Below are 13,226 nucleotides of genomic sequence, written 5' to 3' on the forward strand. Positions count from 1 at the left end.
TTGGCGGCCAGGTAGGAGAAGGACCTTCCTCCTGTAGTCGCTCTTCGGATGCGGGGGACGGCGGCGAGGGCGTGGTTGGCTGATCGGAGGTGGCGATTGGGAGCGTAGAAGTTGACTCGGCTGTTGAGGTAGCTCGGGCCTTGGTCGTGTAGGGCTTTGTGTGCGTGGGTGAGGAGGCGGAAGGTGATTCTTTTGTTGACGGGGAGCCAGTGAAGGTCTCTCAGGTGTCCGGAGATGTGGCTGGTTCGTGGGATGTCGAGGATGAGTCTGGCTGAGGCGTTCTGGATCCGCTGGAGTCTCTTCTGGAGCTTGGCGGTGGTACCGGCGTAGAGGGCGTTGCCGTAGTCCAGGCGGCTGGTGACGAGGGCCTGGGTGACGGTCTTCCTGGTCTCGGTGGGGATCCACCAGAAGATCTTCCGTAGCATGCGTAGGATGTTGAAGCACGCCGAGGAGACGCTGTTGACTTGCCTGGTCATGGAGAGGGAGGTGTCCAGGATGAAGCCCAGGTTGCGCGCATGGTCTGTCGGTTTGGGTGCGGTGCCCAGGGCGGGGGGCCACCAGGAGTTGTCCCAGGCGGAGGGCGAGGAGCCCAGGATGAGGACCTCCGTCTTGTCCGAGTTCAGTTTCAGGCGGCTGGTCGTCATCCACTCGGCTACCTCTTTCATCCCTTCGTGCAGGTTGGTTCTGGCGGCGGCGGGGTCGTTGGTCAGGGAGAGGATCAGCTGGGTATCGTCGGCGTAGGAGATTATGCTGAGGTTGTGTTTGCGTACGATGGCCGCGAGGGGGCTCATGTAGACGTTGAAGAGGGTGGGGCTCAGAGATGAACCTTGGGGGACGCCGCAGATGACTTTGGAGGCCTCTGACTTGTACGGTGGTAGGCGAACTCTCTGTGTTCTTCCGTCGAGGAAGGAGATGATCCATTCCAGTGCCTTCCCCTGGATTCCGGCGTTGTTGAGCCGCTGTACTAGGGTGCGGTGGCAGACCGTGTCGAAAGCCGCGGAGAGGTCTAGGAGGATGAGGGCCGCTGTTTCTCCCTTGTCCATCAGGGCTCGGATGTCATCGGTGGCGGCGATGAGGGCGGTCTCGGTGCTGTGATTGGCCCGGAAGCCGGACTGTGAGGGGTCGAGGGATCCGTTCGTCTCGAGGAAGGCGGCCATCTGCTTGTTGACGGTCTTCTCGATGACCTTGGCTGGAAACGGGAGGAGCGAGATGGGTCGGTAATTCTTGAGGTCGGTGGGGTCCGCTGTTGGTTTCTTGAGTAGAGCGCTGAGTTCGGCGTGTTTCCAGCTCTCCGGGAAGATGGTGGTGTCGAAGGATGTGTTGATGATGTCTCGCAGGTGGGGTGCGATGACAGCGTCGGCCTTGTTGAAGACGTGGTGAGGGCAGGGGTCTGTCGGTGATCCGGAGTGGATGGAGTTCATCGTGCGGATGGTGTCTTCGGTGCTGATCGGGGTCCAGGCGTGGAGGGTGGTGGTGGGGGGTGGTTGTTCGGTTCTGGTGTGCGTGAACTCTAATCCCCTTATTAGCGCTAATTACTATTGCTACTCCTCTCGTGGCACCCGTTTGCTTGGAGCACAAAATATCCTGAACCCATTTGTATCTTATAAATATTTTCCTACATTCCTCTGCCTCTAGATGGGTTTCCTGTAAAAGGAGTATAGAAGCTCCAGTGTTTTCCAAGAAATGACAGATATTTTGTTGTTTCATGCTGCTCCGCAAACCATTTAAATTCCTGGAGAGGATTTTATTACCTCTAGGCTGAATCATCGTGTAGCATTACTACCCAACCATATATGGCCAACAGAGAATATAGTAACACATGGTAGCATCTAAATTTAGAATAGTAAAAATTTATGGCAAATGAGGACTTTTTTTCTGTTTTTTCCCCTCACCCCTATGAACCCTCCCCTCCCTCCCCCCGAGGAACCCTACCCTCCTAATTGGCGAAATTACGCCCTAGGAGGCCCTGAACCATTGACGCCCCACCTGTATATAAAGAGTACTGGTCTCTCTTTTTTTTTTTTATTTCCCCTTTTTTTTTTCCCATTTCCCACACCATCACCCAACATCCTTTCTTCTTTTTTTTTTTTTCCCCTAAACATTCTTAACTAGAATTAATTTAGGTAGTGATAGTGATAGTGATAGTGATAGTGATAGAGTTATTCTTTCTGCTCTTTCATCCTAGCTAGTACTGCATCAGCTTCCTCAGGAAAATGGCATGTAAACATTTTATTATTCCACATTATTTTAAGGAGAGCTGGGAATTTCATTTGCACCTGTGCCCCCATTGAGCGTAGTTCTGGCATTCTGGAACCCAGCTCCCATTGCCTTTGGGCAGTTCTTCCACCTATATCTGACCTTATTTGATAGGGGTTGGCTCGAAAGTGTAAAGAAGTGCGTGACAAGCATCTAGTGAGGATCAGTTCTTTAACGCTATAGGTTTGAAAGTACACTAGAATCTTCCTGGGTGCCTTACGTTCGGGGTGCAACTTAAACGGATCTCTGTGGACTCGCTGGATCTCTGCTTCCAGATTAATATCAGGTCGATCCTTCAGAATATCCTCTCGAAGCAGTCTACATACAAAACCCTTTATGTCTTCTACTTCAACCCCTTCAGGAATTTTGAGGATCCTCAAGTTGTTGCGTCGGCTTTGGGTTTCCAACCTTTCCAGGTCCATTGTTAAAGTACGATTCTAGGTTTTTAGGGCTTCTATGTCTTTAGAGTTACTTTTAGAAGTCTCAGAAAGGGTCGTCACTTTGCCTTCAAGGACACTGGTTCTACCACTAATTCCTTCAATTTTGGCCTCCAGAAGATCGAATCTATCATGTAAACCCCTCTGATTTCTTTCGAAAAACTCAAATTTACCCAGTAAATCTTCTCTCAATGTGTGCAATAGGAAGCCCAGTCTATCATCTTCTGCTCCATGCCTTCCAGCTACCTCATCTGGGTGTGCAGTTAAACCATATTATCCCAAGCCAGCGTTAGATGGAGGTGTATGTGGAGCGCTAGTTGAGGGAGATTTTACTATGTCCGTAACTGCAGAATCCCTTGGAGGAGAGTGGACAATTTGTATTGTTTGCTCACTGTTCAGTAAAATATCTGTATCTAACTCAGGGTTTTGAGTAGGAAATTGCTGTAAAGTTGCTCCTGATATTTCCCCAGTATGAGTTAAATCTAAAACAGCATACTTATTGCTCAAAGGAAAGGTAGATAAGAGAGGGGGATCAGATATTATATTAGACTCAATGATCTTAGTAGTCTTAGTAGTCTTATCTATTGTAAGCTTCTCAGTCCCCTGTACACCTATGTCCACTTCTCTGGTTTCTGTGCTATTTTCCATGTTGCTTTCCTTAGAGCTCAAGGCTTGCTTCATGATTTTGAAGAAACTTTTTAGCGAAGGGGTCCCTCTGGGTACTTGTGTTTGCTTTAGCCCTTTGGACTTCCCTCTTTTTGCTCCTCCTTTCCTATTTTGCTTATGGGGAGAAATAGGTACCGGTCCAGCACTTTCTCTTTCACCAAAATCAGTAGAATTGACAACTCCCTACTTCTTAAGCTCTTGCTTAGAACGCAGCTGATAGCGGTTTTTTACTTCTCCTCTCTTTTCTTTAGCGGCAGTAACCTCCTTAAGGGCTAATTCTAGTTGAGGAGACCCCCCCTGTCGCTTCTCCCCTCTTAGTAGCTCGTATTGAAAAAAGATTATCAACTTGAGAGTCAGTTTGGGGGTCAATTATGCTTCTATCTGCCTCCATACAATCACCCAATACACTGCTATTATAGATAGCTGAAAAGGGGTCCTGACACGCTAAAGTGCTTGCGCGATACCAGAAGGCTGATCTTGAGCGTCGCCATATGTTACAGCAGCTTACCCGAGGTCTAGGGACTTCTGAGCCCTTCTCTGCTCGTAAGCCGCTACTACTTTCACCCCGCTTCTGTTTCTGTAACTCGCCACTCTCCTTACATGAAATCCGGTACAGCTGCCCGGTGTCCTGCTCCGCTGTGTACCTTCGCTCTCGCTCTCGCATCCCGCCTAGGTCTCCGCCCAGGTCTCCGCGCGGGTCCTAGTGCCTCCGTATTCCTCCACGCTCGAATCTCGGAGAGAGGAGAGGAACGAGGGGAAACTCAGTAGGAATCATACAAGATGTCAGCTAATGAGTAACAACTTTCTCACCGTCTGTTTAGAAATAACAATCCCCGTTTTTGAGGCATAGAGACCGGCATAACAGTCGTCTCGGGGGCATTGGGTTCAGAGCCTCGCAGCAGCCGCTAGCCTGCCGCCGCCATGTTCCTCCCGTTGTGTTTTTCTGAGTACACACACATTTTATAGTGAAAAAGGACAGAGTGTATTTCTTAGTGGTAATAATTGTGAAAAATCACTAAGTGGTATACTTCTGTGTCAGGGTATAAGTTTACATGGGGCCTGTGAGGGGACTTCAAATAACCTTTCATGTCACCAGCTCGGCACACCTGCAACGCGAATAGAGCCATTCTTTAGACGGCTTTCTAATAGGAGCTACATTCTAATTGTGGATCACAGATGTTGTGGCTTGCTGCCAGGAAAACCTTATCTAGTAAGCATGAGCTCCATGGTCACTTGCTGTGAGCGAGTATTGTTTCCAAACGACACTCCAGACAGGGAGGGAAAAATTTGGCCCAGTTTGAAAATCTCTTCTATTCGAATTGATACTTTAAGCAGAATGAAGACTGTGCTCTACAGACACCAGTTCATTTGACGTCATCAAAAGAAACGTATGATCTCAAAGTTGCAAGGACAACGGAAGAGATACATGCATTGTTATCAACAAATTGCCCCCTACACTTCGCAGAAATGCTAAACGAAATCTTAAACATTTCTGAGACGAATGGTATCGCGAGTGTATTTAAGCCAATTTTTTCGGGACTACTGACACCGTTCAAAGCAGTCCTGGGTATTTTTCCTAATTTTGTCCATTCTGTCTTTGGCGGACTTCCACTCCTGTTGGGACTCGTAGCAGGCATCTTATTTTTGCTACTCCTGCTTCGTTATGGCAAGCCATGTCACAGACAAGACTCCAGCAACAATGGAAGAAACAATCCTAGCTATACGCTATCGGGACCGCATAACTAAAGTCCTTGGACTAAGAGATCTGAATATGACCTGGTTTCTTTCATTCAGACCCATATGGCAGAATTTTGTCTTACCTGTATTTGAGGTGCATGCTATGCAGCGAAGAATGCGTGTTGGACACCTGTCTCACACTACAATCAGAAGTACCATTGGATACAGATACTTTGTTGGGTCAAGTAAAAGCTCATGCATCGTGCTGTCCCCAGCGGCTACCTATCCTGATGACGGCATTCGTGGAGACTTCACCATTACGATTGAAGGGTAGTGAAGTACAAGATGAGAGCAGCATCAACCAGGTACGACCTTCTGTAAGCAATACTGATCGAAACATCACTGAAGGCGATCATGCGCACGACTGCATGGTAGCGACATTCTCCAACTTGGTCGAACTTTCACCTGAGGCGGTAAACTGTTTTTTTTAAAGTCTGTCTGAAATGATGTTTTCCCCAGAACAAAAAGAATAACTTTAAGCAAACAAGCACACAGCGTTCCCTGAACTCTGAATTTGGCCTTCAGCTTTAGAAAACAAAGCTACTGAGAACTATTTTTTCTTTCCGTCCCCTGAAAAAGAAAACTTTTTTTCGAATTCCAAAATATTTATACTCATTTTCGTGTATTTCGAATATGCCATTTTTCAAATGCAAAAAATGTATTTTGGGGTGGTTCGGTATACACATGCACTATTAGTTATGTTTACTATTGCTTAGGTTAGTAAATATGGACATGAATTTGTGGAGTGGGTGTAGTATGTTTATCTAGGGACCTGTATCGATACTCCTACTTCTGACCCTTGCCCGGTTATAATTCACTAATATCCACACAACGGCACAGAAACCCGTTTCATAAATTAGTCATAGCGCATGCTGTCACATTAAGCAAGCACTATTCCTCCAGCCCCCTAGAAAGCACACCGAGTTCTTAAACAAATCCAAGCCTCGAGCAAACCTGGGAAATCCCTGCCTGCTATGTTTTGATTTAGTCCAAGAACTCCTGTAAAGCACTGCAGGAACGATCAGTTCCTAGTGACATCCTTATTGACGTCTTATGTCCATCCTTATGTCAAACCCAGCACCTCTCAGGTATAAATATACCAACGCTGCCCTAAGCAGAGACACGGTGGTGATGAACCTGGAGCAGCGACTACTTGCCTGAGAGCCCAGCTGATGCGAGAGCCCACGGACGCTGCCCCTCCTGTTTTGACGCGCTGAGAAAGACGCTGTCTTTTCTCTTGCCGAGAAATCTAGCCTCCAGCGTTTCCAGCCCACCTTCGCGGGTGACTGGGATACCGAGTCCTGAGAAAGAGATACCAGACCTCCAGCCTTCTAAATCCCAGGTACTGAACTGACTAAACCCTTATAGAGAATTCTTGAGTCAGATTCTTGGCAAAACAAACTTAACTTAAACTGCTACTTACTCCCTCCCATGTATTAGGCTTAGGTCAGGTACACCGGGGTAGGCGTAGTTAGAAGCACCAGTTGAGTACGATTAGTCAATGTATATATGTATGTATATCTTTTATCCATTTTAAAGTATCATATGGCTAAGAAACCATATCAATGCTTTTACAGTATTATTTTATAATCCTGCTTTTACTGTATGCACTTTACTTAACTATAAGTATTGCAATCGTAGCGATTCATTTCTCTTGTATGAGAAAATCAATCAATCAATCAATCAATCAAGGCATTTATATAGCGCGCTACTCACCCAGAGGGTCTCAAGGCGCTAGGGGAGGGGGGTCCGCTACTGCTCGAACAGCCAGGTCTTGAGTTGCTTCCTGAAGGCGAGATGGTCCTGGGTCAGGCGGAGGTGGGTCGGGAGGGAGTTCCAAGTCTTGGCGGCGAGGTAGGAGAAGGACCGTCCCCCTGTGGTGGCTCTTCGGATGCGGGGGACGGCGGCGAGGGCGTGGCCGGTCGATCGAAGCTGGCGTTTGGGAGCGTAGAAGTTGAGGCGGCTGTTGAGGTATCCTGGGCCTTGGTTGTGTAGGGCTTTATGTGCGTGGGTGAGGAGACGGAAGGTGATTCTCTTGTTGACCGGGAGCCAGTGCAGGTCTCTCAGGTGTCCGGAGATGTGGCTGCGGCGGGGGATGTCCAGGATGATTCGTGCTGAGGCGTTCTGGATCCGCTGGAGTCTCTTCTGGAGTTTGGCGGTGGTTCCGGCGTAGAGGGAGTTGCCGTAGTCCAGACGGCTGGTGACGAGGGCCTGGGTGACCGTCTTCCTGGTCTCGGTGGGGATCCACCGGAAGATCTTATGTAGCATGCGCAGGATGTTGTAGCACGACGAGGAGACGGCGTTGACTTGTCTGGTCATGGAGAGGTAGGAGTTCAGGATGAAGCCCAGGTTGCGTGCATGGTCAGTTGGTCTGGGTGCGTTGCCTAGGGCAGGGGGCCACCAGGAGTCGTCCCAGGCGGAGGGTGCTGATCCCAGGATGAGGACTTCCGTCTTGTCAGAGTTCAGTTTCAGGCGGCAGTTCTTCATCCATTCGGCTACCTCTTTCATCCCTTCGTGTAGGTTGGCTCTGGCGGTGGTGGGGTCGTTGGTGAGGGAGAGGATCAGCTGGGTGTCGTCGGCGTAGGAGATGATGTTGAGGTTGTGCTGGCGTGCGATGTCTGCGAGGGGGCTCATGTAGACGTTGAAGAGGGTTGGACTGAGCGAGGAGCCTTGAGGAACGCCGCAGATGACTTCGGTGGCTTCTGATCTGAACGGGGGGAGGCGGACTCTCTGTGTCCTTCCGGCGAGGAAGGAGATGATCCACTCCAGTGCCTTCTCCTGGATTCCGACGTTGCTGAGGCGCTGCACTAGTGTACGGTGGCAGACAGTGTCGAAGGCCGCGGAGAGGTCTAGGAGGATGAGGGCCGCTGTTTCTCCATTGTCAAGCAGGGCTCGGATGTCATCGGTGGCTGCGATCAGGGCGGTCTCGGTGCTGTGGTTGGCCCGGAAGCCAGACTGCGAGAGGTCGAGGCATCCGTTCGTCTCGAGGAAGGCGGCCAGCTGCTTGTTGACGGTCTTCTCGATGACTTTTGCAGGGAACGGGAGCAGCGAGATGGGGCGGTAGTTCTTGAGGTCGGTGGGGTCGGCTGATGGCTTCTTGAGTAGATCGCTGAGTTCGGCGTGCTTCCAGCTCTCCGGGAAGGTGGCGGTGCCGAAGGAGGTGTTGATGATGTTCCGCAGGTGGGGTGCGATGACAGCGTCGGCCTTGTTGAAGACGTGGTGAGGGCAGGGGTCGGTCGGAGATCCGGAGTGGATGGAGTTCATCGTGTGGACGGTGTCTTCGGTGCTGATCGGGGTCCAGGCGCGGATGGTGGTGGTGGGGGTCGGTGGTTCGGTCGTGGCGTGCGTCGGTTGAGGGCTGAAGCTGTTGTGTATGTCCGCGATCTTGTTGTGGAAGTAGGAGGCGAGGGAGTTGCAGAGGTCTTGCGACGGGGTGATGTCGTTGTTTCCGGCGTTGGGGTTGGAGAGCTCTTTAACGATGTTGAAGAGTTCTTTGCTGTTGTGTGCGTTGTTGTCCAATTGTTCCTTGAATGCAGTTTTCTTGGTGGCGTGGATCAGTTGGTGGTGTTTTCGGGTGGCGAGCTTGAGGGCAGTCATGTTGTCCGGTGTTGGGTCTCTGCGCCAGGCTCTCTCGAGGGCTCGGCAGTTCTTCTTGGAGCTCTTGAGTTCGTCGGTGAACCATGGGGCTTTCTTGATGCCGGGTCTGCTAGGCGGGGTCCTCAGGGGGGCGAGGTCGTCTGCGCAGTCGCTGATCCATTTCGTGAGGTTAGTGCCCGCTTGGCTGGGGTTCGTTGCGCCGGTGGGAGGGTTCTTGCTCAGGGAAGTCGCGAGCTGGTCGGCTGTGATATTGTTCCAGCTTCTGCGTGCAACCTGTTGCTGGTGGTGGTGGATCGTGGTCCTTCTGAAGCTGAAGTGGACGCAGCTGTGGTCCGTCCAGTGGAGTCCGGTGGCGTGGCTGAAGGTGATGTCCTTGCTGGATGAGAAGACTGGGTCGAGTGTGTGTCCGACGTAGTGGGTGGGGGTGGTCACCAGCTGCTTGAGTCCGAGGTTGGCGAGGTTGTCCAGCAGGGTGGTGGTGTTGCGGTCGTTGTTGTTCTCCAGGTGGAAGTTGAGGTCCCCGAGGAGGATGTAGTCAGCGGAGGGGAGGGCGTGCGGGCTGACGAAGTCGGCAATGTTCTCGCTGAATTGTGTGCGTGGTCCCGGGGGTCTGTAGATGAGGGTGCCTCTGAGGGTGGTCTTGGGGTTGATGTGGACCTGGACGTGCAGGTGCTCGGCAGGTGCGAGGGTGTCGTCGGTGTTGGTCGTGATGCGGATGGTGTTCTTGTGGACGATGGCGATGCCTCCTCCAGTCTGGTTGATGCGGTCCCTCCGGATGATCTTGTAGCCGTCTGGGATGGCGATGTCGGGCGCTGAAGAGGCGCTCATCCAGGTTTCCGTGAGAAAGGCGACGTCTGGGGCTGTGGTGTCGAGCAGGTTCCAGAGCTCGACGGCGTGTCTGTGGACGGAGCGGGTGTTGAGCAGGATACATTTCAGGTGGCTGCTGCTGTAGCTCGTCTTGGTCTTGGTCGGTGCTGGGGTAGTGCAGGTCCGGATGCAGGTGAACTTGCAGGAGTGGCAGCATAAGGGTCCGTGGGTGCGTCGCTGGGTGGCTTGGTAGCAGCCCGGGATTCGGCCGGCGTTGAGTGCGTTGAGTGCGTTGAGTTCGGTGGCGCTGTAGGTCCGGCGGGTGGGCGGGTGTCTGCGGGGGCCAGGGGTCCTGGCACTGGGTGCGGTCCAGGCGCGGACGGGCGCAGACGGGCTTACCTTTGGCACACCTTCGGCGCTCAGTTGGCGCGCCCGCTGCGCGTTAACGCTGCGCGTCCGCCCTGTCGCCATATATGGCGAAGTGGGAGGGAGGGAGGAGCTGGGAGGCGGGAGCGGGGAGGGTACACAAAGAAAAGGGGGCATGGCCTGCGCACGCCGGCGGGAAGCGGGTAGCGGGGTGGGGGAAACAGGGGCAGAGGGGGAGCAATAACATGGGGAACAGCAAGAGACAGAGGCTCAGGGGAATACAATATCACAAATGACACTGGAGGAAAAAAAAGCAGAGAAATCACCGAGCACACCGGGGAGAATCCAATTAGCGCGGCAACAGTCAGGCAGGGAGAGCGATCCCGCTAGGGCAGCGGGGGGTGGGGTTGATGCGGCAGGCTCAGCGAGGCTGAGTGAGGTAGCGGGTAGGAGGGGCACTCGCTGCAGCTGGTGGCCGTGCGGTGCGGGGCGTCCTTGGGGCAGGACACCCCTGATCAATAAATAACACCTTTTATTGAAAACGCCCGTCTCTTCTTTTCTCTACAATCTGGTGAAACTAAGTATGCACGTATTGACTAAGTAAAATAGCTGTCTTTTGTTTTCACACGACTCTAGAGATTTACTCTTGATCAGAGAGAGCAAAGTTGTCATGTTCTATGGTTGTCAGAAACTAAATCCCTTCTTGTCTATCCAGAGAGGTTAAAACCCTCCTCGCCTATTCGAGAAAGTTTCTAGTGAACTCTGAGCTAGCTGGCACACAAAACTTAAGTCTAATATCGACAGTAGAAGACCTAGTTAACCTCTGTCCTACGTCTATACTATTGAAGATATTATTCCAATGCGCAGAGCCTATTGGGAATATAGGAACTACACTACATGGCAATCACACGTGAAAGGCTAATGTACAGACCATGAATATTGATCAAGATGATCGTTGCGTGTTGTGTGTAGTAGAAGATATGTGTATACAGGAAAACACTTTAAAAAAAGTTTTCTATGCAGAAAAGGTGTCTCTCATCAAACGCAGTAGAGAGAATGAGTAAAATGGGTGGGGTCGTCCAACTCTTACAATGGGAAATATTATGAAGCAATCAAATGCTTTTTTTTAGGGTCACATGGCAATCGTGCACCGAGCGCGCAAGGAGGCCGCACCCAACGCGGTTTTGACAAAATATATTTATCATAATAGTAGTTTATTACAGTTATAAATAAATAAATGTTTAAAATATTTGAGATTATCACTTGCCCTTATATATTCTTTTTTAAGGTATTTAGATATACTTTTGAGACAAAAAAAAACAAGGGAATGGCGAACCCGGTGCGACACTATATGTCTGTGATGTAACAGAGGGCCTGGCAGCGTGTACTCGTCGCATATGCAACGCGCAGAAGGCGCGACCCCATACGTACATGACATAACGCGTGGCTTGGTATTGGGTACCCGTCGGATACCAAAATAGCAGATGGGGTGACTTCATGCGTATATGATGTTACGCGGGACGCGGTGCCACGAAGTCATCGGATATGAAATGCGCATCATTTACGAGTTTAGCAATATGGCGGATAGGATTTGAGTGATGATGGAGCTTGCTACTCTACCGGTATGGAAGTGTAGTGTTCTCCCTCCCAAAAATATCTGTACATATTTTTTGGGGAAGATATAAAACATTACATCATTTTTAAAGTAAAAAAAAAAAGAAGGATTATAGAGTTCCAAAATATTTTTACAAAAATTTAAAAAATATAGGTTTTAGAAACATTAAAATATTAAATGAACATTTGAAACTTCTTAGAAATTCACTGAAAAAACATAGGTTTCAAGCACGTTATAGTTAGGGATTAGCATTTAAAAAACTTTAGAAATTCACTAAAAAAACATAGGTTTCAGGGACGGTATAGTTAGTTGAACATTTGACTCATATAAAACCAGAGAAATTTGCCTGTTATAGTTAGTTGAGCTAACTATAACTTCGCGCCCGCAATGCACTGCTGATGATGTCACATATTACATCACTCATGACATGGTCAGTGACATCACTCATGACATCTCAAATGACTTCACTCATGACATCACTCATGACATCATCCACGTGACAACCTGATGCACATACTGATGCTCTAATATAAACTTTGATACACCCATTCTAAAATGCTGACTACTATTTTTGAAACCATACACAGAAGAATGCCATATACTACATAGCACTCACTATTTCCTAGGTCTACACACAAATCCAGTCACTTATACATGTAGTTACTCATCAATAAACAACTATAATATGCACTCATACATTCATACATGCAGTCACACTCTGCCACTCATCCATAGAGTTACTCACACACCTAGTCAGTAATGCAAAGAATCAATCACATACCCATTTAATCATGTATACAGTTATACACACCAACTCCATTATTTTTAGACATACCACATCACTTATTTGTACAGATACTAACACATATTTACTGTCTTATACAATCACTTATAGAAGCAGACACTTATTTATACACACACTCTTCAAATAACTTAGTCTCACGTATTCTCATTTATATACTCCAACACTCACACATAGTGGCTTGAAACATATGTAGTTAGTTACAGATAAACGACTGAGACATTTATTCACTCACCAACACACTCAAAAACACAATAACTCACCCATACAGCCCTTCCAGGTGCACTTTTTAATCCAAAAACCACTGAATCACCGACTCAGACATCTATACACAGACTCATACACCCACCCACCCACACAGACACTCAGGGACCCATAGACACTCAGACAACAAATCAATAACCTATATAGACACTCATGTAGCTATTCAGCAACCCATGCAGTTGCTTGCACACCAATGGAGAGACTAATACAAACTTTCACACAGTTTAGTCACTAACCCATGCGTTCAATAAGACATGTTCAATCACTCACTTAAACAGTCAGTCACGCATCTACGAAATATTTCCTTTAGGCACTTGTAAATGTATTCATTCTTCAATACACCTTGGCATATATATATATATCTAAAACATATTTAAACTTTACAGAAACACACATTCAAGTTCAAGTTCAGGAATTTATATAGCGCGCTACTCACCCAGAGGGTCTCAAGGCGCTTGGGGAGTGGGTTCATTATTTATCGAATAGCCAGGTTTTAAGATCTTTTCTGAAGGAGATGTGGTTCTGTGTAAGGCGGAGGTGAGTGGGGAGTGAGTTCCATGTCCTGGCCGCCAAGTAGGAGAAGGATCTACCTCCCATGGTGGATCTTTGGATGCGCGGGACTGAGGCGAGGCCTTGATTGGAGGATCTTAGTTGGCGGGTGGGTGTGTAAAAGGATAGA

The sequence above is a fragment of the Lissotriton helveticus genome, chromosome 2_1 (genome assembly GCF_964261635.1).
Source record: "Lissotriton helveticus chromosome 2_1, aLisHel1.1, whole genome shotgun sequence".
NCBI lineage: Eukaryota > Metazoa > Chordata > Amphibia > Caudata > Salamandridae > Lissotriton > Lissotriton helveticus.